This window comes from Mytilus galloprovincialis, chromosome 8 (genome assembly GCF_965363235.1).
Source record: "Mytilus galloprovincialis chromosome 8, xbMytGall1.hap1.1, whole genome shotgun sequence".
Lineage (NCBI taxonomy): Eukaryota > Metazoa > Mollusca > Bivalvia > Mytilida > Mytilidae > Mytilus > Mytilus galloprovincialis.
Window position 1 is genome coordinate 83,083,943 of NC_134845.1, and position 21,228 is coordinate 83,105,170.

Sequence of the window (21,228 nt, forward strand, 5' to 3'; positions counted from 1 at the left end):
TTCAATTTTTTTTCTAGGAGTTACGCCCCTTTGAACTTATTTACTTTAATGTACTACTGCAACAGTTTGTCATCGCAACTCCTCTCAAACCACACAACAGAATTTCACGAAACCTTTTCAGATAATAAGGACATACTATGTAGTTGTGCATATCGACGGGAAATTGCGATTCAATTTATTTTCTAGGAGTTACGCCCCTTTGAACTTATTTACTTTAATGTACTACTGCAACAGTTTGTCATCACAACTCCTCTCAAACCACACAACAGAATTTCATGAAACCTTTTCAGATAATAAGGACATACTATGTAGTTGTGCATATTCGACGGGAAATTGCGATTCAATTTATTTTCTAGGAGTTACGCCCCTTTGAACTTATTTACTTCAATGTACTACTGCAACAGTTTGTCATCTCATCTACTCTCAAACCACACAACAAAATTTCATGAAACCTTTTCAGAAATAAGGACATACTATGTAGTTGTGCATATCAACGGGAAATTGCGATTCAATTTTTTTCCTAGGAGTTAAGCCCCTTTGAACTTATTTACTTCAATGTTTTACTGCAACAGTTTGTTATGGCAACTCCTCTCAAACCACACAACAGAATTTCACGAAACCTTTTCAGATATTAAGGACATACGATGTAGTTCTGCATATCGACGGGAAATTGTGATTCAATTTTTTTTCTAGGAGTTACGCCCCTTTGAACTTATTTGCTTCAATGTACTTCTGCAACAGTTTGTCATCTCAACTCCTCTGAAACCACACAACAGAATTTCATGAAATTTTGTAGATAATAAGGACATACTATTTAGATGTGCATATTGGCAGGAAATTAATTTTTCTTATACAATTTTTTTTTCTTACACTAATTTAATTTCTCCAATGACAATGTGGGGACGTGGGGTATGTGAGTGTGCTCACTAAGGTTCTTTAATTGTATTTAATGATAATACATAATATATATATACATGTAAAGGTTGATGAACACAGATGCGGCCACTTTCATTTTTTGACAAAAACCATCAGAAAAGTGACATTTTTTGGCAAATTCAATAGATTTTTCATACGAAAGCTTGAATCTGAGCGTTTTTAATGACTAAGTCAGTCAAAATCTTTCACATTAACTAATTGAATCAATTGAAATAGACAGTTAAGAGTTTAAAAAGTGTCCAAAATCTTTCGTTAGATGAATTTGAAATTTGAGGCCAAAATCGGAACCTTACCTACTTCTTTTATTTGTTACCTTAAGTAGTTGTTACTTTAGTTTAAACATATTTATTTATAGTGGATTGGGAAACAAGTTTTACAACTTATATCAATCCCTTTCCACTTTGCGGGTGTGAGTGCTGCCTTGTAGCGGCATTAGCCTACTCTTTTTCGAAATCTACAAGGGTGTCTTTAACGTGCAAGACTTGTTACTTTATCATATATGGTACAAAAATAATTTTAAAAAATCAATTTTTGATGGCCTCAGATGAATTGTAAAATGTAGATATCATTAAAATTGCTCAAAATTATCTCCCTTTGGTATAAAAATGCCATTTTTGGAACTCATCCGTGACCTTTTTTTTTATTATTATTTTCAATTAAACTGTTCTTAAACTAAACTATTGTAAAATTTGAGCGATTTCTGTAATTAAGTTCTCTTATTTCGGTATTACATGTACCTCTATTTCTGCTATTAGTTCAACAGAAAAAAGGTACCTTTACAAAAATGTATGCTTCTTTCGAAGGCAGGTTGTGAACGGTGACCCCATTTTTTTTTATTAAGTATAAGATTGAAGTACGTTTATCATTTTTACAGAAACAATTTTTCCTTGTAGATGTTGCAGATACATTCATACAAATGATGTTGAAGAAACAAAGAGAAAAGGAACTTGGACTGTACCAGTTTGTTTGCAGCTTCTAAGGTGAAGTATACTTATTTAAATGTTTTGTAAAAATAAGAAGATGTGGTATGATTGTAAATGAAACAACTCTCCATGAGAGACCAGTGAGACAAAAATTAACAACCATAGGTAACTACATCCTTCAACAATGAGCTATACAACATCAAGGACTTGAAATTACCAATGAACAACTTAGGGCCTGATTTATTAACAAAACATTGAACGATAAACTGTTATGATATACAGCAACAAACTACTGAATTACAAGCTCCTGAATTGAGACAGACACATGGAGTTTGTAAAACATTAAAAATGGTTGCTGGGACGAAACCCTCCTTCTAACCTATGACAGTGGTGCAACATTCCAACTAGCAAACTATATACCGTAAACCATTTGAAAAGGGCTTAATTCTAAGATCAATACAAAGTCAAAGCACAATAAAAAATCCTAAAACAAAAACACATGAAATACAAATCTGAGATTTATAGCAGTTACTGAAAGCATGTTCTAATAATCAATATTTTATCCTTGTCCTTACACAATGGGCTGAATTTCTCTTAAGGGCATACCGTACAGTTTTGATCCTGTATTTACAAGTTCGTGAAAATTTGCATAGGCTATTTTTTACCTGATTAAATCAAATATGTAATAAAAAATATACCTTCATGTGCTACTTTTTGAGAAAAATGAGGTCGAAATTTTGTATATTTGCTCAAAATTCAGATATGTGGCCGTATTTTCTTTTTTCGAAAAAAAGACATAATTTTTTTGTTATAAAAGATAAACACAAATTGTTTTTAGCTCACCTGGCCTAAAAGGCCAAGTGAGCTTTTCTCATCACTTGGCGTCCGTCGTCGTTAACTTTTACAAAAATCTTCTCCTCTGAAACTACTGGGCCAAATTAAACCAAACTTGGCCACAATCATCATTGATGTATCTAGTTTAAAATTTGTGTTTTTTTACCCGGCCAACCAACCAAGATGGCCACCATGGCTAAAAATAGAACATAGGGGTAAAATGCAGTTTTTGGCTTATAACTCAAAAACCAAAGCATTTAGAGCAAATCTGACAGGGGTAAAATTGTAAATCAGGTCAAGATCTATCTGCCCTGAAATTTAAAGATGAATGGGACAACCTGTTGTTGGGTTGCTGCCCCTGAATTGGTAATTTTAAGGAAATTTTGCTGTTTTTGGATATTATCTTGAATATTATTATGGATAGAGATAAACTGTAAACAGCAAAAATGTTCAGCAAAATAAGATTTACAAATAAGTCAACAGGACCAAAATGGTCAGTTGACCCCTTTAGGAGTTATTGCCCTTTATAGTCAATTTTTAACCATTTTTCGTAAATCTTAGTTAGTTAACTTTTACAAAAATCTTCTCCTCTGAAACTACTGGGCCAAATTTTACCAAACACAGCCAGAATCATTATTAGGCTATCTAGTTTAAAAATTGTGTTTTGTGACCGGGCAAACCAATTAAGATGGCTGCTACGGCAAAAAATAGAACAAAAGGGTAAAATGCAGTTTTTGGCTTATAACTCAAAAACCAAAGCATTTAGAGCAAATCTGACATGGGGTTTAATTATTATTCAGGTCAAGATCTATCTGCCCAGAATTTTTTAAGATGAATCGGACAACCAGTTGTTAGGTTGCTGCCCTTGAATTGGTAATTTTAAGGAAATTTTGCTGTTTTTGGTTATTATCTTGAATATTATTATAGAGATAAACTGTAAACAGCAATATTGTTCAGCTGAGTAAGATTTACAATTAAGTCAATATGACCAAAATGGTCAATTGACCTCCTAAGGAGTTATTGCCCTTTATAGTCAATTTGTAACCATTTTTCTTAAAATTTGTAAATTTTCACTATAATTTTCCACTGAAACTAGCTGGACGTAGTTCATTACAGATACAGATAATTGTAAGCAGCAAGAATGTTTAGTAAAGTAAGATCTACAAACACATCACTATCACCAAAACACAATTTTGTCATGAATCCATCTGTGTCCTTTGTTTAATATTCACATAGACCAAGGTGAGCGACACTAGTTTGTTAAAGTCATATGAAACGAGTGAGTGGTGAAAAATAATGTTTGTCCAGTTCTTGAACCAATGGATGTATACATTCATAAACTTAGTCATATGTGCAGGATTTTATCATTATTTTCGCAAATATATCATATATTAATCGCCATTTTTTCTTTCTCTCTGTTTGTTATAATTGAACAAATATGGCTGCTCATTAAATGCCGTGATTTGAAGCCGAGTTTAACCAATTGTCACCTTATAGTAAACAAATCACAAAAAACATGGGTATTGAGCACGTGTTTAACATGTATAATCAGATATTTGTTTATTTCAATGACAGATCCATGCGTATTGTGGTCACCAGATTTTTACGAGGAGGGTTACGCTCGGGTCACTATGCATACTGAAAATATGTCGGCAAATTGCTTGCTGCCGCAAGCAATTAAAAATAAGTACTCTTCTTCTAAATGTGGACAAATTAAAGAATTTTCATCAGAAAAAAGTATATGTACATAAGTTGTTTAATGAAAACTAACCATTTAGTTATAAAAAACATATGCATATTTTTTTTTAATTTGAGGTTTCTTATGATTTTAAATAATCGGTAATTTCTGTATTTTATAAGTATCCTAAAAAATTATGCATTTTTTATTCCGAAATAACTCGTATTTATCAAATGTTCATGAATTGAGGAAAAATATGTCATTTTTGGCTTTATGTTTATCAAAATTAAAAAAAATCATTTATTTAAAGTTTTATCAAATTTGGGTCACATAATCTCCCTGCAAATTGAAAGTCAAACAAATTGCTGTTTTGAAAAATGGGGTTCCATGAACTCGTTTTCAAATAAATTCAGTTTGAATGATAAAAATCAGTCGAAAAATGCATTTTTCTCTGGTATGTTAAAGTTTGATGTCGCGAAAATAACATTTTGCATTAGCAACGTCATTACCTCCTCTGTAACTGTATCGTATGCCCTTAAAAGCTAACCTAGACCTATAAATGAATGATTATAGCCATCACTTGATGTCATCTAAACAAATAACATATAGATGGAGAGAAATTTTAGTTTAAGTCGCAAAAATGATCAACAAGAAAAGATCATCAAATAAGTATCATGAATGGTTGAAATTGTCAGTCAACTCCTAATTATTTAATAAATTAGCCACAGAGTTTTTTGTAAGGTCTAGTTTTAATTAGAATTTTATTGTAGATAAAGGAGGTAAATTTCCTCTGTTGACAAAAAAATGGTTGAGGAGTCGGAAAGTTTGACTGAAGATTAAGGATATCAAATGAAGGTAAACATAAATTTAAAGTAATGTTTATATTTGTATTAATACATGTACCTCGAAGTATGCATCAAATGTATTGGGTAAGATGGTAATAACTGTATGTGAAACAATAAAATTTGTTTAAAGTGGGCAGTACATGTATATTAAAACATACCATCAACATTAGCACAACTAAAAATGCAATCATAAAAGCATCTGCAAAGTTTCATAGAAATCTGTGAAAGTATGACACAGTATCCATGGTATCAGTTATTTGATGTCGATGTCATTCAAGGTGGATATTGTGTCATTGGCAATAGACAAATTTCCTATTTACATGTACCCACTTTAATCGGAACAAATTTGAGGGAAGTTAACTGTTTAATGCATATGCCATTATGTTTTCTATACATGACTAAATCATCAGAAAACAGTAAACCTTCCCCCAAAATTGCACCATTTATATTTTTGAATTTACTTCTTTCGGGTGTTTGTAGTGACAGAGTACCAAGATATCTTACCACAGAGAAGGTATTAAAACCTGTTGAAAAAACATAGAATCCGAGTCAAAAGTTGATAATGTGAAAATAGACTATTATACCACATCATCTTATTGTCGAGTCTGCAACTTTTGTTGCAGAAAGCTCGACATATATATAATGTTCTGGGGGCCAGCAGCGGAGTTAGCTGAATTCTTAAAAGCTTTATATTTTAGAAGGATGAAGACCTGGATGCTTCATACTTTGAATATATACCAAAATGCCTCAGGTTACCAAGTTTCTCTCAGTCACATGTCTAATGTCCTTGACCTAATTTTCATGGTTGAGTGTCTACTTGAAAAAAAAGTTAAGATTTTTATACGACTGCAAAAATTCAAAATTTTGGTCGTATATTGGTATGAGGTTGGTGTCGTCGTTGTCATCCGAAGACATTTGGTTTTCACACTATAACTAGTATAAGTAAATAGAAACCTATTAAATTTAAACACAAGGTTAAAGACTAGAAAAGGAAGTTTCAAATTGATTTTGGGAGTTTTGGTCCCAACAGATTAGGAGTTAGGGGCCAAAAAGGGCCCAAATAAGCATTTTTCTTGGTTTTTGCACAATAACTTTAATAGTATAAGTGAATAGAAATCTATGAAATTTTAACACAAAGTTTATGACCACAAAAGGAAGGTTGTTATTGATTTTGGGAGTTTTGGTCCCAAACAGTTAAGGAATGAGGGTCCAAAGGGTCCAAAATTAAACTTTGTTTGATTTCATCAAAAAATGAATTATTTGGGTTCTTGTATATATGTCAAATCTAACCATGTATTTAGGGTGCAATCAACAGTTTTTTTCTATGACGTCATATTTTGAGGGACCATCTATAATTGACCCTTAGTGGTGTTAATGTTAATGAAGATACTTGTATAAAACTATATCATTAGAATCAGAATTTTCTCTAGTTTATAATGAAATAAAAATAAATTGTACTTTTAATAGTACATGTACCAAAAAGTTTTATCCAGAGACAATGGGAAAAACATTGCCTAATCTATGCATAAAAAACATGAAATCAGGCCATGTGCACACCCATGCAGACATGATACATGCACATTTTTCATATTCAAAACAGTATGAATTTCATAGGTTTTTACCTGGTCTTTCTAAAAATTTATGCTTCAGGCTACGTTCCCCTGCTTCGAAAAGAGATACAGTGGGTGCAAATAAGTTTTGCACTTTTCACTGCCAAAAAAACAGGATGTTTACAGTTGGTTTCCCCTTAAAACATGTGTATTTAATCTAATTTTTAAAAATTATTTTAATCATTCAACCTGTTTTAATTGAAGCTAATTAACTTAATTTTACAATTAAATATAAAAAACATGATACTTTTTATACGACCGCAAAATTTGAAAAATTTTTCGTCGTATATTGCTATCACGTTGGCGTCGTCGTCGTCGTCGTCGTCCGGCGTCCGAATACTTTTAGTTTTCGCACTCTAAATTTAGTAAAAGTGAATGGAAATCTATGAAATTTTAACACAAGGTTTATGACCACAAAAGGAAGGTTGGTATTGATTTTGGGAGTTTTGGTCCCAACATTTTAGGAATTAGGGGCCAAAAAGGGCCCAAATAAGCATTTTCTTGGTTTTCGCACTATAACTTTAGTTTAAGTTAATAGAAATCTATGAAATTTTGACACAAGGTTTATGACCACAAAAGAACGGTTGGGATTGATTTTGGGAGTTTTGGTTTCAACAGTTAAGGAATTAGGGGCCAAAAAAGGGCCCAAATAAGCATTATTCTTGGTTTTCGCACAATAACTTTAGTTTAAGTAAATAGAAATCAATGAAATTTAAACACAATGTTAATGACTACAAAAGGAAGGTTGGTATTGATTTTGGGAGTTTAGGTCCCAACAGTTTAGGAATTAGGGGCCAAAATGGGACCCAAATAAGCATTTTTCTTGGTTTTCGCACCATAACGTTAGTATAAGTAAATAGAAATCTATGAAATTTAAACACAAGGTTTATGACCATAAAAGGAAGGTTGGTATTGATTTTGGGAGTTTTGGTCCCAACAGAATAAGGGGCCCAAAGGGTCCAAAATTAAACTTTGTTTGATTTCATCAAAATTGAATAATTGGGGTTCTTTGATATGCCGAATCTAACTGTCATGACTGTGTATGTAGATTCTTAACTTTTGGTCCCGTTTTCAAATTGGTCTACATTAAGGTCCAAAGGGTCCAAAATTAAACTTAGTTTGATTTTGACAAAAAATGAATCAGTAAGGTTCTTTGATATGCTGAATCTAAAAATGTACTGAGAGTCTTGATTATTGGCCCAGTTTTCAAGTTGGTCCAAATCGGGGTCCAAAATTAAACTTTGTTTGATTTCATCAAAAATTGAATAAATGGGGTTCTTTGATATACCAAATCTAACTGTGTATGTATATTCTTCATTTTTGGTCCTGTTTTCAAATTGGTCTACACTAAAGTCCAAAGGGTCCAAAATTAAACTTAGTCTGATTTTAACAAAAATAGAAATCTTGGGGTTCTTTGATATGCTGAATCCAAAAATGTACTTAGATTTTTTATTATGAGCCCAGTTTTCAAGTTGGTCCAAATCAGGATCTAAAATTATTATATTAAGTATTGTGCAATAGCAAGTCTTTTCAATTGCACAGTATTGCGCAATGGCAAGAAATATCTAATTGCACAATATTGTGAAGTAGCAAATTTTTTTTTAATTAGAGTTATCTTTCTTTGTCCAGAATAGTAAGCAAGAAATATCTAATTGCAAAATATTGTGCAATAGCAAGATTTTTTTTTTATTGAAGTTATCTTTCTTTGTCCAGAATCAACTTAAATCTTTGTTATATACAATATACAATGTATATTCACTTTTTACTACCAACTGATAAATTAAAATAATCTTTACCATTCAGTGATAACAAGCAGTTTTTTTTACATCTTAATATTTTATGATGTATTTAAATGAGTAGTTATTGTTGCAAACTCCATTAGAAATTTTAATTGAAATTAGTTTTGGAATAAGGGAAAGGGGGATGTGATTAAAAAAATTGGGTTCAATTTTTCTCATTTGAAATTTCATAAATAAAAAAGAAAATTTCTTCAAACATTTTTTTGAGAGGATTAATATTCAACAGCATAGTGAATTGCTCTAAGAGAAAACAAAAATTTTAAGTTCATTAGAACACATTCATTCTGTGTCAGAAACCTATGCTATGTCAACTATTTAATCACAATCCAAATTTAGAGCTGAATCCAGCTTGAATGTTGTGTCCATACTTGCCCCAACCGTTCAGGGTTCAACCTCTGCGGTCGTATAAAGCTACGCCCTGCGGAGCATCTGGTTTACCAATTATGTTGATAAAAAGGGACTTCCCTCCAAGTCTATTTTTAGTCGGGGGAATTACCCCTAGTTTTTTATACGAAACTGTTTATAGCACCCTTAGATTTTTAATTTTTGGTCCTGTTTTCAAATTGGTCTACATTAAGGTACAAAGGGTCCAAAATTAAACTTTGTTTGATTATAACAAAAGTTGAATTCTTGGACTTCTTTGATGCTGAATCTAAACATGTACTTAGATTTTTGATTATGGACTTGGTCCAAATCGGGGTTCAAATTAAACTTTGTTTGATTTCAACAAAAATGGGGTTCTTTAATATGCTGAATCTAACCGTGTATTTAGAATTTTAATATTTGGGCCTGGTTATCAAATTGATCCACATTGACATGCTTGAGGTCTAAAGGGACTAAAATTGCACATTATTTGATTTCATCAAAAATTGAATTCTTGGGGTTCTATGATCATGATGATATGCTGAATCTAACCATGTATTTATATTTTGGATATTTGACCATAATAGGTAAATGTCCAATTTAAAATTTATAAGTTTTTTTCTCGCCTTGACGGAGTAAAAAAATGAGACATAGGTATGGTGTTCCCCGCGGCGGCAGCATCAACAATGTATTAGTTTGTGATTAGGTCAATTTATGGTGAACCACTAGTGGTAGGTCAATGATATTTGGTATGCAGTTGTATAAGCATTGGCATATCTCATTTTCATGGAGATTTTTTGACTCCGCCTCCTTAGTCATGGTCTATAGACTTTGATAATTTTGCTAAGTTAATATGTATTAGTTTGTGTTAAGGTCAGTTCAAGGGGAACCATTAGTGGTAGGCCAATGTTAATTGGTGTTCAGTTTTATAAACATTAGCACATCTCATTTCCATGGAGAATATTTGGCCCTGCCCCCTCAGTCATGGTCTATTGACTTTGAAACTTTTGCTTAGTTTACATGTATTAGTTTGTGATAATATCAGTTTAAGATGAACTGCTAATGTTAAGTCAATGATATTTGGTATGCAAATTTATTGTCATTTGAAAGTGTTGTTTTCATGGAGATTATATAGCCCCACCCCTGATCATGGTTCATTGACTTTGAAACTTTTACATAGTTTAAAAGTTAATGTTTGTGTTTAGGTTCGTTTAAAGGGAACTACTTATTATGAGTCAATGGTAATTGGTATGCAGTTGTATTATATTTATCATTGGCACATCTCATTCCATGGAGATTGTTTAGCCATGTACCTTCAGTCATTGTTCATAGACTTTGAATATTTGCATAACTTACATGTTAAAATATTGCTATTTAATTTCAACATTGCATTATCAAAATTACATGAATATTTGCATAACTTACATGTTAAAATATTGCTATTTAATTTCAACATTGCATAATCAAAATTACAAAAAGGGGATACATATCTCTGTGATAACAGTTTATTAAGTGTAAGTTCTTAGACCACATTCATTCTGTGTCAGAAACCTATCTTGTGTCAACTATTTAATCACAATCCAAATTCAGAGCTGTATCAAGCTTAAATGTTGTGTCCATACTTGCCCCAACTGTTCAGGGTTCGACCTCTGTGGTCCTATAAAGCTGTGCCCTGCGGAGCATCTGGTTTGTAAAGTGAAATTCTCTCTTATTATAAGTAATAGGATAACTATATTTGGTATGTGAGTACCTTGCAAGGTCCTCATGACTGTCATACAGTTTTCACTTGACCTCGACCTCCTTTCATGGATCAGTGAACATGTTAAGTTTTGGTGACCGTCAAGTCCATATCTCAGATACTAAAAGCAATATGTCTAGTATATTTGGTGTATGGAGGACTATAAGGTGTACATGTCCAACTGGCAGGTGTCATCTGACCTTGACCTCATTTCCATGGTTCAGTGATTATAGTTGAGTTTTTGTGTTTTTTTTCTGTTTTTCATATACTATTTGCAATAGGTCTAATATATTTGGTGTATGGAAATAATAACAGAATGATTGTTAGGTGTACATTTCTAGCTGGTATGTGTCATCTGCCCTTGACCTCATTTTCATGGTCAGTGGTCAAAGTTAAGTTTTTGAGTTTTTGTCTTTTTATCTAATAATATATGCAATAAGTCTACTGCTATAATAACTATATTAGGTGTATGGAAATATATTAGTTGTATGGAAGAATTATTAGCTGTATAGATGTGTGCCTTGTATGGTTCATCTCACCTTGCCTGTCCTTGGCCTCATTTTCATGGTTTAGTGGTCAATTTTTAGTTTTTTAGGTTAATGTTAAGGTTATGTTTCAATTGTAATAAAGCTTTATTTTAAGGACTACAAAAGAAGGCGAGACATTTCAGTGTGTGCACTCTTTGTTTTATATTAAACCCTAGAAAGAAGCTACAGATTAATGTTAACTGCAAAAATACTAAAATCCTTTATTAATTAGATCATGTAGATACAGGAAATGAAAATATTTTGAATTTTTTTATCATAAAAATGGTAATGCTTATATATTCAAGTTTCACTAAATTCCAAGAAGGGTTTCCACAAATAACAATGACTGATTTTCAAAATGATCATCATGTAAAAATGAAGAGATGTGCTAAGATTGCCCATGAAAACTATCTTTATGAACAATGACAGTTCAGTGGTTTGCTTTCAGCCTTTAGCAAAAATAATTACCATATATATTGTAATAAGCTATAAATAAAAGCCCCCCATTGTAAAATGTTAAACAATTAAAAAGTAAAAAACAGCGTCCTGATCTTTATAAGTTCGAAGAATAAAATTGAGTCATATTATGGTATGATGTTGTTGTTAGCGATGTATGTCGACACATATGGTTTCCGGATAATTATATAGTTTAAGCGATGGATATCCATGAAATTTTACACAAGGTTTAATACCAAAAAGGAAGGTTGGGTTGATTTTTGGGGTAATGGTACCAACAGTTTAGAAATTAGGGGCAAAAAAGAAGCATTTTTGTAGTTTCCAGACATTAACTTGTGTGCCAGTGTACTAATCTCTCTGAAATTGTTCTTCAAGGTTCCATATCACAAAGGGTAGACTGGAATTGTTTAAAGGGGTAATTGCCTCAAACGTTCAGGAAATAGGGGGTCAAAAACAAGCATTTTTCTAATTTCCAGACAATATTTTGTGTTTAAGTGTATGGATTTCTTTAAAATTGTACTGCAAAGTACCATACCACAAAGGAAAAGGATGGGATTAAGTTTTGGGGTAATTACTGAAAGGGGGTTGAAAAAAATTGGGGGAGGGGGGATTTTTTTTCTCATAATTTTGATCAAAATTCAAATACAGACAGTCTATCAAGCTTGAATATTGTGTCCAAACATGCACCAACTGGTCAGTCAAATAACAAGGCTGCGCTGCACATCATTTTCTTAATCATATTAATCTGACATGTTAAAGTTTGTACATTATGAAGTTACTAACCTGTTGATTTTGTGTATTTCAGATTATTATTGAAAAAAGAGCACTTTGAAGTACTAGGAGAATTTGAAAACATCTTGGTGAAATAGTCTGACTGATTATAACAGAACATCAAAAGAAATGACGAAAAATTACACATCTTATCAAAATAGTACTACTAGAAACTAAAAGCTACTTGCAATTTTCACTGGTTTTGAGATCAGTAACAGTCTGACAAGGAAAGAATTTAATGAACATAATTATGATGCCTCTTGATAAATATAAAAACATATTGACTGTAAAATAATTACCAGTTACCAATTATATCTGTTGTTTACAAAATTTGTTATTTGGAAATATCTGTTGAATGTTTTGAAATTAAAATGTGTTAACTTAAATGATTTAAGAATTGAAGTCTTTAAATGATACAAAAGCAAGGATACATGGAATGATTGCAATTGAGACAACTACTAGCCCATTATAATATGGCACTGATGTAAACAAGTACAGGTCACCTGAAGTCTTCAACAATAAGCAAAAGCCTTAATTTAAAGATTGTTATACATGGGCTTATTAAGTCCCAAGATAATGGTATCTACATCATTTGCTGTCAAATTTTTGTTTGTATGTTTCTGATGAAGGTTAATTAAAATAAGCCCAGCACACCTAATTTGTGAACTTTTCTTTTAATTTCAAAGTAGAAAGCTAATAGACAAATTTAAGCAAAAAAACAAAAAAAGGAAATCCATTTAATATGGCAGACAGCAACCAAACACAACCAGTGGACATAATGAACATGTATTTGAATGCTCAAACTGCTTTATAACATTAGACACAAAAACATCTTATATAATGCTGGATTACACAAAAGTGTTTAAATCATCTGCTCTTCCCTGGTGTTTAAAAATTGTACAGATTTGGTGTCACAATATCTCAGTAACATGGGTTAGAATTCCGGCATGGGAAGAACAAAAAAATTGCGAAAGCAAACTTACAGATCTTACATTTTTGGGTTGATGTTTTGACGACTTGCATGTACATGTACAATATATACAAAAAGTTAGCTGCTATTGAGACAAAGGCAAAAATCATAGTGCAACAAATAAAATTGAGAAAGGAAATGGTGAATATGTCAAAGCGACAACCACCCGACCATAGAGAAAACAACAGCCGAAGGCAACCAATGGGTCTTCAATGTAGCGAGAATTCCCGCACCCGTAGGTGTCCTTCAGCTGGCCCCTAAAATATGCATAATAGTACAGTGATAATGGATGTCATACTAAACTCTGAATTATACACAAGAAACTAAAATTTAAAATCATACAAGACTAACAAAGGCCAGAGGCTCCTGACTTGGGACAGGCGCAAAATTGCGGCGGGGTTAAACATGTTTATGAGATCTCAACCCTCTCCCTATACCTCTAGCCAATGTAGAAAAGTAAAAGAATAACAATACGCACATTAAAATTCAGTTCAAGAGAAGTCCGAGTCCGATGTCAAAAGATATAACAAAAGAAATTAATAAAATGACAATAATACATAAATAACAACAGACTACTAGCAGTTAACTGACATGCCAGCTCCAGACCTCAATTAAACTGATTAAACATGTTTATTACAGATATAATAACAATAAACTAAAATAACACTTACCACTACTAAATGATTAGGAACTTTCAGGAACTAATTGCAGCTACTGTCCAGGTTATGTTAAACAAATTTTCAGCTCCAACTGATCTGTTCAGGGAAGAGTTTTTATCATTTAAATAAAATGTGAACACATTCTAATCTTTTGGCAGACGTGAATATTCTCATGTGGCATTTATACCTATATGCAAGGGTACCTATATCCGGTGGTGATAATACACAGTGATAATTAACCATTTTTTTCTTCTTTTTGTTTAATTTTGATAAAAAAAAATGGAATTTAAACTTTTTCAGCATTTTGGAAAAAAATGATTTTGTAAATTTTTCATGTTTTTTTCGTTTATTTTATAAGAATTAAATTTAAAAAATTTTTTTTTTTTAAATATTCAATTATTTTTTTTTAATTTTTGAAAAATTTGATTTTTTTGAAATATTTTGCATTTATAAATTTTTTAAACTTTAAAAAAGTTAATTTTAGTTGCCTTCGTCCATGCAAGCATGGACTAAGTTAGCCTTGGTTGCCTTCGTCCATGCATGCATGGACTAAGTCTGTTGTGTTAGTCCATGCAAGCATGGACTAAGTTAGGGTTAGTTGCCTTAGTGCATGCATGCATGGACTAAGTCGTTTTAGTCCATGCATGCATGGACTAAGTTAACGTTAGTTACCTTCGTCCATGCATGCATGGAGTAAGCTTAGTTTCTAAGTTTTCATGTTTACAAATCATGAAAAGGTTTAGCCATACTATCAAGTTTTGCAATTTATTTCCTAAGGTAAGTTATAATGCACAATATGTATGTAAAACATAATTAATAGGTTGAATATGAAAAAAAACAACTAAACAGAAAAAAAGGTAATTACATCAAATTAAAAAATAATTGAACTAACACCATGAAATTAAGAGGTAAGAAGAAATGGAGGTTTTCTAGAATTGATGTTGATTTCCAGTTTTATTTAATACCTTGTTTATAATGGAAAACATTTTTTTCCGTCTGTCTGTTATGATTTGAACATATGGGAGTTGATTAATTGCATGTCGTGTTTCGAAACCGTAGTTTACCGATTGTCACATTATAGTAAACAATCAACAAAGAAACATGGATATTGAGCACGTGTATAACATGTACATTTAGATAATAGTTTATTTCATTGACAGATCATGCGTATTATGATCACCGGATTTTTACGAGAAGAGTCACGCTAAGGTCCCCTGCATACGGAAAATTTGTCGGCAAATTGCCTCCTGGAAGCAAGCAATTAAAAAAAAGTCTTCTAAATGTGGACAAATCAAAGAAATTTCTTCATAATAAGGTATATGTACATAAGTTTTATAATGAAAACTATCCATTTAGTTATAAAAAAACATATGCATAATTTTTTTTAATTTGAGGTTTCATATGACAAAGTATCGGTAAGATTCAAATATAACGTTTACCTTACACATGTTATATACTTTTATGTATTCTGTTTAAAAAGAACTTTACATTACAGCTTATTTACACATATCTGGCTTCAAATATTTAGGTTTGAGAGCACAAAAGTTATAATATATTTATTTCATTTAATTGTATATTTGATAATTCATTCAACATTTTATTCATGTACTGTAACTTGTTCTAACTAACGTAACAATACATCAATCCGAACAAACATTTGTAATCCACACCATACATTGGGATATCAAAAGGAGATGTTTCTAGATGATTTTTTTCCTTTGGTGTCACTAAAACTTGATTTACTCTGGTTATAGGCTCAACCCACATTTGTCCATAAAATTAAGCAAAATATGCAACTATTTGGCAAAGTAACCGCCTTATTTATAACCAAAAAAAAATACGAAAAACAAATATTACAAACACAAACTGGAAATTGGAAGATGATCTGTCAAAGAGTTTGGCTTCAAGGAAAAGACTTTCATTGCAGTTTTGATCAAAACGTCAGTTTTTTTTTAACTCACTTGAGACATATAGCTGCGGAATTTAAACTCGTTCACACTACCCTTTTAAACTGGGTTCGGCCCGAATAAGTTAATCCGGGTTAAGTTTAGGTAATGTGAAAGCCTTAACCCGTGGCGAAACCGGATTAAAATTACCCCTCATTTTAAGTGGAGTTAATATGGGGGCGAACCCGGGTTCAAAACCTCGCCTTTATATGTGAACGCAAAGTGGAGCTAATGAGAGGTTTCTGCTATGGTGACACATGCAGTTTAGGTCTTCAATGTAACGTAATTTATTGGATGACATCACATATTGAATGACGTTATATTTTGACATTTTACGTCACAGACGTCCAGCTCCCATATTTTCTAGCACAGGAAATATAACCATATTGAATTAGCAACAGCAAGAGGGATAAGTGTATTTAGTGAATACATCATGATGGGTTTCTTAGTTAAATATTGGTAGAACGTAGAGTCTTGTGTCATCTTCCAATCAACATTATTGTTACAAACGAATTGCATTAGAATGTGTATTTTCGGTACCTTTAACATATGTCAGTATAGTTGATTTACTCGTGGTTCGTCTTCAGTGTTTTTGCTTTTATGTTGTTTGTTTTGAAGTGTGTTTACTGTTACATTTATTTTTTCTTCTATATGTATGTAAAAATTAGGATCAGCTATTTCATTTGTATGATTTGAAGTTTAAAGCTACTATATGCACAGGATTTATTTGTTTATACACAGTTTTGAAATAACACCATTGCAAACACAATTCCATTTTAATATTCTTGTCATTGTTAGAAAATGCACAAAATAGCACCATTACAAACTCAATCCCAAGTATATATTCTTGTACGTGTTTACAATAAAACAAATCAATGTTATTTTAAGAAGTTTATCTGTGATAATATTAACTTCACAAAACTACGTCGTTCTTTGTAGCATTAGTACATTCGTGTGACGCACATGTTAAACTTCGTTTGTGGTGATCTGGTGTACTGTCGTAAATTCATGGGATGTGTCTGTTCCTATTCTGTGGTTTCCCGTTGTAATGTACTGTTGTGTTATTTATTTATGTATTTCTATGTCCTGAGTGTTCTTGCGTTTCTTTATACTGTATTCCTGTCACGTAATGCTGTCATTTAGCGATATTTGTAGCATTGCCATATAAGCAGGATGTTTGGCTAGCTATTACACCATGTTCAATCCAAAATTTTTTAAATGTCATGTACCATGTCCGGAGTAATGTAGTTGTTATCAAACAATCCGTTTCTATTTACGCCGGCGTTTGTTTATGTTGCACAGGGTTCAAAATTAGCGCTGGTCCGGTGGTCCGAGACCAGTAGAATGTTGTTCGGACCAGTAGACTTTGTCAGGTGGTGGTCCGGTGGACCAGTGGAAAATTGTTGATTAAAATTACTGATTGCACCGCAATCTCAATCTATTTATATTTTAAAAAAAATTACACGGTACTGGGGGGTTATTATTTATATATATATAATTTTGTCGAATGAACGTCATTTTTTTTAGGACCAGTAGATATGGAGCCGGACCAGTAGATTTTTTGTCCACTGGTCCGGCTGGCCAGTACACAATAAAGCTTAAATTCGACCCCTCATGTTGCAGTTCATTGTTTCTGTTGTTCCGCTGTTTTCCTCTTACAGTTAGATAGATGTGTTTCCATTGATTCCATTTTGCGACCCGGAATGTTTTTGCTTAATCGATACATGACTATTGAACAGCGGTATACTACTGTTGTCTTTATTTAACCATTTTTTTTTCTATAAGTATATAGCAGGTAAGACATATATGTAATATTGAAGTTTTTTATTTGCAAAAGTATTAAAGTTCTTGGAAATATTGTCCTGTACTAAGCGACAGCTCAAAATTGTACCATATATTGACCGGATATGTTTTGTGAATTCATTTGTACCTCTATGTTATATGTTACATCGGTGTAAATTAGATGTTTCTTTTAAAAAAAAAAACACTTGAAGTATAACCTTTTGCGGGATGCTTCTTACTTCGGAGACAAAACTTTCTGTTAATGAATGGATTGGATATTCTTATCTAGACATCGTAATATCTTTGCGTTAATGCATTGATTGGTTACTGTCGAACATTTGGTATTGAAGTACGCGTAAACTCTACCTTCCTTATTTTCAAATACATTCTCAATGAAACACAATAACACAACCGTAATTGTTTATATATTAATAAATTTGCATTTTTTTTTTAAATATTTTCTTCTTGACGTTGGTGTCATTTCAAGATTGTCGCATTAAATAGTTTTGTGATGTTGTGTTCGCTTCTAGTATGGGAGGTAGCGGGTTCGGTTTTTAGTGGATGTAAGTCCGAAAAACCAGCAAATCCATTGATACATGAACTTTATCAATTAGTCAATTCTGGACGACCTATTGTTAGTTTAATTGTCTTTTAAATTGCAAGATCCACCTTGTATAATCAGCATTGGAACAAGTGTGTTTTCATTATAGCGTCATACTTGTGTACTCTTATAACGAAAAATTGTCACTCTCCTGATCGAAAAGTTTGAATATATTCGAAGAAACTGAAAATGACGGGCTGAAATTAATAAGGCATCTAATTAAGACACTCGATATGAGTATCCAGGAAACAGGGTTTTCGATACGCACACGTCAAGCTATTTTCAACCCGAAGCGGATGGTTTTTAACTCAATCTTTGTTTCTTAGTTGAAAAGTGCAGTACTGCCTAGAAAATATTCTATAGGTTTACCAGAATTATTCCAGAAAAACCTATTTCTATTGAACAATGGAAATTCTGTAAAAGATCATACTTAAAATGATAGTATTTTGCTAAGTGGTATGCTTTTGAATTTTAAAATTATTATATTGTTCAATGCGACGAAGACAATAACAATCAAAACCAAGGAGCAAACAAAGACTCACAAAACCAAAGGACATTTACATCAACAGTTATAAATAATAATTAAGAAATTCTTAAATTAAAGTTATTTTCAATGACGTTTCTATGTCTTATTGTAATTATATTGTTCTCAAAAACCTACAAACATTTAAAATCGTTTATAATAAAAGTATGACAAAGTAGAAAAATAGTTCGAATGTCAATTTTTTAGCCGATTCATTTCGCCAACTAATCATTTCCACCTGTTACTGTTCTGATAGAGCTTGGCGACAACAGGTGTTCCCAAAGACTTGCTTTCCACCTGTTTGACTAATTATTTTGTCTAAATTGACACAGCTTTGATTGCTGCATCTTTATTATAGCCCGTACTTGGTACTATACCGACACACTGATCCAATTTGTAACGTGCTTGTCCAAAAGTTCGACAGAAGGACATGTCCCTTTAGAGAACACATTATTCTGGTATATAAAATCTTAAATTAAAAAAAGCAAAGAATGAGGTTGTTAAATTTCATGTATTTTATTTTTGTGCTACTTTGTTACATTTAATTGTTTTTATAATGATAATAACACAATGTTGACTGTTGTAGACCTATTTTTTGACATTTTTACCTTATAGTATTTTGTCTGTTTGATTTGTTAACAAATCGTTGTCAATATAATTGAATTTGATGCGACTGTCATACAGGTGGGAGGTTTAGCAGCTATAAACCAAGTTTAATCCATCAATGTCTGCATAAGAAAATTCCAGTACCAAGTCATGAATATGACAGTTGTTATCCATTCGTTTGGTGCGTTTGAGCCATTTAATTAGTAAATTTTCTTTTTGATTTTTCCTCGGAGTTCAGTATTTTTGTGATTTTACTTTTTATTAGCAATTTTTAGGGTCTCTTATGAAAAAATAATGAAAAGAAAAATGGATGTTGTGGTGCAAAACATTTTTTCCTGTATTGCGAACACCGACACAAATCCCTTAACATCACCCAAGTACATTCTTAATGACAAATAAAAGTTCAATGAGAACAATAACAAAATTAGTATCCTTTGAAGTAAAGAAATGTTGTTAATTTTTATTTACTCTCTATCTTTACACATATTTTACATCTGTTTTTAACACAGCTTCCTGTTTGATGCCATTTTGTTTCCAGTCAAAAATAATTTTTTAAAACTTTATATGCTGGACCAAATTTTCCAACCCTAGACGAAGCTTTAAGTAATCGTAGAACTGTTGGCTTTGGATATTTGTCATGTCTCCATTTCAGAAACATTTTTCTGGTCTGATCTAAAAGTTTATTTTTATGATCATGCTGAATCTGTTGTATGTAAGATAAATCCACCTCTAGCTCAATTGCTAGTTGCATGTTGCTGTTTCCGATATGGTTTGACAATTCGTGAAGTGCATCGACTGACGGAATTTTGTTCAAGGTATCTTCTGACATATCTAAAAAAATATTAAAAGTATACATGCTTAAGTCTTGATATCATAATACCTTGTCACATACATGTAGCCATGTTATATGTGTCGTATCAAGGGTCGTGTTTACTAAATAAGAATACATAACTAGGAAGACGTAACAATTTTTTGAACAGCAATTCACACAGCCAAGTTTTCAAGAAAAATTAAGATACAAGTCATACCTTGGAGAATGTCGAGAAAAGGTCATTGCTCCTACAAATTGACACAATAATTGGTCTTTTCAGAATTTTGGACATTTGTAGTTCATAAAACTGAAAACTTTTATGATACTGTAATGTTAAGAATGGAAGGGTTATCGATTGAAAGCAAATTCGATGATGAAGTGCCTTTTCAAATTCAACAAACTCGGTCATCAATTAGCATGTTAAAGGATTGACACTGTATACATGACATATTATGTAAATATAAGCATATTGATAAAACAGTTGAAACATTCCTATAATCCATACATTTGATTTAAAAGATTTTCTTCTGCATTGCATTTACTTTGCCTAATAAAACATTTAAACTCTTTTAAAGTAAAAAATGAATAAAACAATTAGTTAACCTACCAGATACATCTATTGTTACATCTCTAAACAACTGAAATAGAAGTAAAATTGATTAACTTAAGATTCCATCTACCTCGTGTTTCACAATATTATAAGGAGATACAGTAGATAATACTAAATGTAGAAAATTAAAATTTGAAGAAAATACAAATGAATACTGCAGATTAAAATGAAACAATGAGGACTTTAATACAAATATTTAATACGAAATATAAAAGCGCCTGATTATAAGTGCAGTTTTGC

General features: G+C 31.9%; 1 long non-coding RNA gene across 4 annotated transcripts in view; it reads left to right on the forward strand.

Annotated features, from left to right (window-relative positions):
- LOC143042691 (uncharacterized) overlaps window positions 1–12,866 on the forward strand; it is a 34,954-nt gene extending 22,088 nt beyond the window's left edge. For 3 of the 4 annotated variants that reach the window (XR_012968089.1, XR_012968087.1, XR_012968088.1), the window contains exons 2-4: window positions 1,830–1,916; window positions 5,142–5,226; window positions 12,515–12,866. This is a non-coding gene — a long non-coding RNA (uncharacterized LOC143042691). Of the gene's footprint in view, window positions 1–1,594; window positions 1,917–5,141; window positions 5,227–12,514 lie in introns of those variants that run through there. The other variant, XR_012968086.1, reaches the window with a different exon arrangement.
- The last annotated feature ends 8,362 nt before the right edge of the window (window positions 12,867–21,228 follow it).